The sequence below is a fragment of the Synchiropus splendidus genome, chromosome 9 (genome assembly GCF_027744825.2).
Source record: "Synchiropus splendidus isolate RoL2022-P1 chromosome 9, RoL_Sspl_1.0, whole genome shotgun sequence".
NCBI classification, from domain to species: Eukaryota; Metazoa; Chordata; class Actinopteri; order Syngnathiformes; family Callionymidae; genus Synchiropus; species Synchiropus splendidus.
Window position 1 is genome coordinate 7,661,369 of NC_071342.1, and position 7,202 is coordinate 7,668,570.

A 7,202-nucleotide genomic window follows, 5' to 3' on the forward strand; every position below is an offset into this window, starting at 1 on the left:
TAAATGTAGGTGTTCTTTATCGTTTCATAAACAATCTGTTGAAATGAATGGTATCTATGTGTCATTTATGCATGGTCTGTTATGACAAGCACCTTCTCTTTAGTTAACACATCATTGAATTGTGTCCACGGGTGAGCGAACCACTTATAACACAGAGTGTCTGAACGCCTGAGTGTTCAACATCAAGTATTCTGTGGTTGACAGGCAACTTATCACACCTCTGCTGATGGCATGGATCCATTTTTGGATGGACGGATGGATGCGTCTGTTATCTCTGTTGTCAGTCACCATGTGTGATTGATTATTTTGCTCCTGGAAGCAAACGCATTTCATCTGTTTGAAGGTGACACCTTTCTAGTGTTAAACAATTGTTTCATGCAAATGTGTAGGGTTTTCGTGCAGGTGTTTATTTTGAAGCTTATCAGCACATGGTTTGGAGACAAAGTTTGGGAGTTTGGACTCTGTGAAGGAGAGACAGGAGATATGTTGGATGAAGAACATTTGAGATGGAGATACAAGGTGACCAAAGAGGAGTGGGGGGTAGGTTATGGGGACAAACAGATAACAATAATTTTGCTGTTTTTATCCTGATTTTGCTGCTTGAGGGAGATTTGAGATCCATATGATGACCCTGAGAGGATAGGATTAAAGCAAAAGGATAGAATGAGAACATTATTAATCCAACTGAAAATCATAATTCAGTAAACTGGTCACACTTAAGGCCCATTTGTGCTGAAATTCTCCGTCCTCCAGTGGCGATATATTTAACAGCCTCAGCGACCACTCCCTCCTACAACACTGCCTCCGTGTCCTCTTTTGTGCAAAAGAGTTTGTTGTTGTCATAAACCTTTGATGCTGGTGGATATATTGGTGAACAACAATACTAAGGTAAAGAAAACATGGAAGTATGAGATCAGCATTTCAAATGGATGAGTACATTTTAGCACGTAAGCGGAGCATTGATGGGTCTTTAGATTGCAGTGACAAAACTCATGGAGCCCAGTAAACAACACATGAAGTGAAAACCTTTCAGACAGGGGAGGGTCTCCATTTGGGCAAGGCTTTATCCTGCATGGAACCAAAAGCTTTTTCTGCTTTCAAATGTTGGCCAAACTGCTTATTAGCGGCCCAAAATTAAACCAATTGAGGGACATTTAACGGCAAAGAAACAAGCCTTCGTGACAATAATGTTGCGTCATTTAACCCCCGACCATTTATCCAGAGACATTTCCAGCAGTGAGTGCCTCGACAATCTCAGACCGAGGGGAAAAACATGCACTGAGTAGCCAAACTCATAATCAAGGAAACATATCTGAACATGATGTTGCAAACCTCAGAGAGCGTCTCAGATTGTTGAAAGTGATATCGGTTGTAGTCAAGTGACCATGGTTGACCAGTGAAGGATTGTTGGAAACGTAACTTTAGATGCTATGATCTGTGTCTTGGAGAGGTTGAGCAAAATCCCATGACTGTTGGGTCATCTCAGAACGGCTTTCTTTTCCGTCTAAGACACAGACATTCTTTCGCTTGACATTAAAATGGAACCTCTCTCTTCGAGAAAACCTTTTTGATGCTGCGAGCTGTTTCTCCGTTACAGTCGAATGTGGCCAGCTGACTAATGGAACATGATGAGTTGTCTTCTTACTGTAGTGCAGGTGATAATGTGTTCCATCTGTCAGAGCTAATGTCATGCTTCTACCCTTCCCATTTCTTCTTTTGTGGCACGTCGACTCCGACACTTTTTTACGGGCTGCTAATGGATGTCCTCGGCTGTCGCTGACGTTTCCTTGCTTAATTGCCTGCGTCTGAGACACCAAGAACTTAGAATACATACATCACCCTGTTGTCGATGATCCGTGACACAGAAAGATCCAATGACACATTTATATCATTGATTCTGAAGGTTACGAAGGGTTCTTTGTTTCTTCAGTCAGCGTACAAGCTCTGTTTAGGAGTGCAGACCGCTAGACTTGATCTCAAGGCCACCTGTGTGATCGCTCCTCCTGAAACCCGCACCATTGTGTGTCTTCCACACTTGAAATGACTTGATGGATTTTTCCTCAAGCAACAATTGTGGCCATCCTTTTGTTCCCATTCGCTCCTGATGGAACCCTAATCCCTTCCTCTGGGATTTCTAATCACCTCGCATCACTCTATGACGTGGATGGGTTGAGAAGAGGGAGCCATATACGGGCACCACACAACATCTTCCTGTTCCCTGTCGCTTTTTTTTATTCTGAAGTGCAAATTGTTCTTTAAAGCGTTCATGCTCACAAAATCTGTCAGCTTGGATCAGGTCTCATTTATTGTCTGCTTGATTCCATCAGAGGCTTTTGACACATTTGCGGAGCACAGCCTTCAGTCCACCTGACAGCAGAGTGCTGAGTCTGATCTTTGCAGTTTATCTACGTCTAAGATTCTGTTTGACCGACCATTGCGACCAGTTATGCCCTCTCAGTCCTCCCCATCATCTCCACCCAGCTAGAAGACGCAGAGGAACGGTTTTACGATGGAATATCTGTTTTAACTGAGTTGAAAAATGAGTATTGAATCAACAGCAGCTTAAGGTTAGGCTACTGGCACAAGCAAGAATTAATGCTGCAAGTATTTAACTTGTGTGTTTCATGTTTGATTCGAGCCCATGAGTTGGTCCATGTCGCTAAAATGAACGCTTGACCTAGCATCATTAGATATCCATCATCATTGGAATCTAGAGTTCTGGTTGGGATGCTACATAATATTTATGTCAATAATAATATTTGAAGCGCAAGGCACATGTCAGAGAGAACAATACATTGATTTAATAAATACATGATATGCATCGTTCCAACGTTTACTCTTGACCACAGTTCTACAGCAACACATTGCTAGTTTTATGATCTATTGGGATTTGTTTCTGCAATATATATATATATATATATATATATATATATATATATATATATATATATATATATGTGTGACTTTTTTTTAAGAACCATCCTCCATGCTCCAGCCTTAATCAAAGAAACAAATATAAATAAAAATATGGTATATTTCCTCTCGTTCTCTGCTGTGTAGACAGTACAATTTGAGGCATATACAGTACGGAGAAAGATGTGCGAACCAAAGATGATTAGTAACTGCAGTGAAAGTTTCAAGTGTCTCTCATCAGAGTTGTGACACCCACGGAGTACTTCCGCGGCAGTGTTTTATTTTTGCTTCAGTTTACAGACACTGAACCACAGGACTTTAAATAGCGATGTGACGACTTCAAAGTTTTGTTAATTTTTCTTTTAATTTGGTGAGCAGCTGTTTCTCAACAGCATCTGTTCTTATTCCAACTCACCATTATCAGCTGCTGCGCGAGCGTCATGAGTTAAAAATATGAGCACAACCAGGACCAACTTATGACTCAGCTGGTGACTCTGTTTTTGCTCCTGACTTGGACTGATCTCTTGCGATAAGACAGGGTCAATGCAGACCTTTTGGGCTTGTTGTTCAGTGAGAAACCTTCTGCCCTGGATACACTTGGATCTGCAATACCTGGAGATACATCCTGTGAGGTGGCAGAAAAGTAGCCAGACTTTGTTACAATTTTTTGAGCAAATACTTAGGATTTGGGTACTACTGCTTCAAAACAAGTTTATTTTCCCCCTCTCTGAAACTGATCCGAAAGTTTTGACGTCGATGGAGGGGCCTAACACAGGCTTATATGGCCGAGGTCATACCCGGCCCATGATAAGAAATACCCCTCTCCAGGGAGGACTGGACTCCAGCGGGGCTGCTCTTTATTTACACAGTTAGCTGGACCATACATGGATAGGCTGTGTGAGAAGCATCGACGATCTCACCATTTAATCTCCAGTCTATTGAGGCGACACCGTCCTGTTGCTCCCATCCTGCAGCTCAGTGACCATGGTTCTCAGCGAAGAGAGATTTGAGCATCTAGTCCTTCCCTAGCGCTTCCCTTCTGACTGTGGGAACAGCATCCTCAGCCACAAAGACAAGGAGGGCGCTGAGATTCCTTCAGAGAGTTGAGTCAACAACCTTTCATTCAAGAGAGACTAAGAGTAGAACCACTGATCAAGAGAAGCCAGTTGAGGCAGACACACCAACAAGTTCATTAATATTCATTTGGGAGTTTACTTAGAAGGTATTTCTTACAGGGTAAAAAGTAGTTTCATTCATCAGTCTAATTTAGTGAGGAGCATATTTAAGGAAAGTTGTTGTTTCCTCGATACCTGGCCGACATTCCCTCCTGTGGAGCCTTGCTGATTAATTTAGTGCAGCCACACTTGTCAGTGAATGACTCACTTTGCTTGCAGGTGTTTGACGCAGCAGCCAGTGTCTTGTAACACACTGAAAACACTTCCTCTCGGAGCAAAAAACTCTCAAACTTAACTGCAACATCCATTTGAGACGATTCCTGCTTATGATAATGTGTGACCACAAAAGAAACGTGTCTTTACGCATGTTTTGTTTCCCCTATCCATAGTCTAAACTGCTCTGTTGCTCAAAGGCTAGGGGGCAAAATCATTTTTGTTTCAATGGTTGTTTTGTTTCGACATTAAATTCACCAGTAAACATTTCCGTAGTCTTCTAACAAGCTGCTTTAGACATGTCAACAACCAATTTATAGACTTCAGGGAAATTCAGAAAAACAGATGGGGATTTGATTAAAGATTAGAAAGTTAATGTTTGCATGTGATTCTGTGAGAAAAACCCAGGTATATTTTGTGCTACGACATGCTCTCGTACCATATTCTAATGTGCTGTTTCTAGCACATCTCTTCTAGCACCGCTAGAAATGCAACATTGTACTCAGACAAACATCTATTTTGTTGGTCGTGCAAACTAGATTCCATTTAAAAGTGTGGCCTCTGGAGTGGTGAGGTCTTCTGTCACTCACCTGGGCATCAGAATTCTACCAGACCTTGAAGACATTGTCCTACTCCAGTCTTCTCCACTTGTTATTCCTTCTGAAGCTTCTGCATCACTTTCTACAGCTGGATTCATGGGAAATATTTCATAATAATGACTGAGGGCATTAAAATAGGACGGTCAGTATGTTTCATGTGAACTTTTATGAGACATATTCAAGCATGATCACGTGCGTGAACCTTTGAAACACTGTCCGTAGCATGGAGATATGAGAAGCATTGCTTCTCTTTATTAAACTGCCCTAATGTCTGTGAGACATAAAAGATCGATGGCTCAGAGGAAAAACAAACATGACATTCCTGGACAGAAATAGATGAACATTTTTTTTCTCATTCCGCCGGAGCAGAAATGAATGTTTGCTCGAGGGAAACTGGGATAGCGTGTCTTTTGCCTCGTGATTCAAATATCAACATTAAGTTCTGAACAGGTCACTCATGCAGAGCGAGAGGAGCAGGACCATTTAGTGAGATGGTTTCGCAAGGGTTGTTGGATGGGAGACGCTTAACTCTAAAATGATTTTCACGTCCTGATTCTAAAAATAGCCATTATAAAATAATCCAATGAGACGAATGTAATATTCTAGATGTTCTTCATTGTCCACACGTTCTTGCTGTAGGCACCTTGATCCCAAAGCTCAGTGCCTTTCTGTGCGTTTTATGTAGATGACTTGACAGTTTAGAATGGAGATGCTTGGATGAGAATCAGCTCATTCAAAATCCATGATTCATTCATGTGTTGCCAACTTGTTAACTTGCTGGAATCTGAGGACTTTTCCTCGTGCTGACCTTTTCCATGAAAAGCTCTTATTGCTGCCATCGATTTTGTGCCACATTATGAAGAATGACAGGGCGCCATCCCATGGCTTAGCTCCCCCATCTTTCTTTTATTTGGCGTGCTGCCCACGGTGTCAGGACCTGCTGCGGAAGGCAGGGGAAACTTAAAGTGGCAGTGCTGTCACATTTATTTCTGCATTTTATCACCTCATGGGGGATACAAGTTCGGTTCACCCGCTACCCGCTAATATGCTGCCCTCGTCATAATCAAATGTTTTTGAATCAAATATTTCCTTCTAGGGCGACATGATACCAAAGTGACTGTCATGCTTCTGTGCCTGGCGTTTCCCAGATGCGTGTTCTGTTTCCTGTTTTTTGTTGCGTCACTTCCTCCCCCCAATGTTGCGGGCGCACAGTTGAGATCAATTCTCTCATCATCCTTCCCTTCATCTACTCCCTGGTTCCTGTCTGTTGGGCCCGATGGTTCTGTCATGGTAAGGGGACAAGTGCTATAGTCGTTGACGGTGAACAGAAGACTCCAAACAACGAAAGTAAGTTTTACAGAGATTTAATATGCGAACAGAAAACAATGAAACGAGGGCGTTGCCACCAAAATTTGAAGCGAGGAAACAACACACAGGGACGAGGAAAAACCTGACGCAGAAAAAAACAGGCGAATCAAAGTCAAGCCTTAAATAACAGGGAGAACTAAAACGCACTGAGAAAAATTCACGAGACCCAAAGAAAAGTGGTGGTGGTGGAATTACATACACACGCGAGGGGGAAAACTAACTAGAGAAAACAAAAGATGCAAATAGCAAAATCACACACAGAAATGCAAAACGAAAAAAAACAAGAAAAACAAGGATTGACCGAAGAAGGCAGCAGATCAGATACAGTGGTACCTCAGTTCTCGAGCACATTCCGTTCCAGAAGGCCGTTCGAGAAGCGAATTGTTTGAAATCCGAATCGATTTTCCCCATTACAATGAATGGAAAAAGAAATAATGCGTTTCAAGGCTTAAAAGAGGCTTTTGTAGGAGTGAATGTAGAGTGTCTGCTGCAGGTGCGCTGTTCGTCTATGTGTGTGGCCGCTGCATGTGGGAGGGGTTGCCGAGTGAGTGACGTCTCTCCAGAAGTGAAGAGGTGCCCGGTGCGTGTCCAGCTCTGAATGTGCGCTTCTGTGCAGTTTGGCTGTGACAAAGTCATAAACCAAGTAACGCTCTGTCCCAGACTCGCCTCATCCCTGTCCCAGCTCCAGCCCACAACAGGACATCAAACCCTGGAGTGTGCGCTCCAGCCTCGGAGGTGTGGAGAGCGAGCACCTCCCCTGTGACACTCTACCACGGTCCAGTGCGGAGACAGGAAAGGTTTTACACCTCAATATGAAGAAAAAACAGTCAGTAAATGTAGCTAACGGGACACGTCTGCATACAGAGGCTGCGTTATACACAATAACAAAGAGCGTTGTGGGTCAGCTGATCGGTCCACACACGTTATGTTTTTT